Genomic DNA, 955 nt, shown 5'->3' on the forward strand with positions numbered 1-955 from the left:
ATATATTGGATTTTCCCCTGACCCTGAGTGTCCGGCCCCATGAGACTGTGGTTTTCTCGGCCCCTGGTGGTCCGAGGTCGGTCCCGCTGCACAGATTCATGCGCCAGGGCCTCCTACAGACAATGCACTTTGATTTATTGCGCTATCTGTAATAGCACCCGAGATATCACCAGATATATATTGGATTTTCCCCTGACCCTGAGTATCCGGCCCCATGAGACGGTAGTTTTCTCGGCCCCTGGTGATCCGAGGTCGTTCCCGCTGCACAGATTCATGCGCCAGGGCCTCCTGCAGATAATTCACTTTGGTTTATTGCGCTATCTCTAATAGCACCCGAGATATCACCAGATATATATTGGATTTTCCCCTGACCCTGAGTGTCCGGACCCATGAGACTGTGGTTTTCTCGGCCCCTGGTGGTCCGAGGTCGTTCCCGCTGCACAGATTCATGCGCCAGGGCCTCCTGCAGATAATTCACTTTGGTTTATTGCGCTATCTCTAATAGCACCCGACATATCACCAGATATATATTGGATTTTCCCCTGACCCTGAGTGTCCGGCCCCATGAGACTGTGGTTTTCTCGGCCCCTGGTGGTCCGAGGTCGTTCCCGTTGCACAGATTCATGCGCCAGGGCCTCCTGCAGATAATTCTCTTTGGTTTATTGCGCTATCTCCAATAGCACCCGAGATATCACCAGATATATATTGGATTTTTCACTGACCCTGAGCGTCCGGCCCCATGAGACGGTCGTTTTCTCGGCCCCTGGTGGTCCGAGGTCGTTCCCGCTGCACAGGTTCATGCGCCAGGGTCTCCTACAGACAATGCACTTTGATTTATTGCGCTATCTGTAATAGCACCCGAGATATCACCACATATATATTGGATTTTTCACTGACCCTGAGTGTCCGGCCCCATGAGACGGTGGTTTTCTCGGCCCCTGGTGGTCCGAGGTCG

This window comes from Nomia melanderi, unplaced genomic scaffold (assembly GCF_051020985.1).
Source record: "Nomia melanderi isolate GNS246 unplaced genomic scaffold, iyNomMela1 scaffold0014, whole genome shotgun sequence".
In the NCBI taxonomy this organism is placed as follows: Eukaryota; Metazoa; Arthropoda; class Insecta; order Hymenoptera; family Halictidae; genus Nomia; species Nomia melanderi.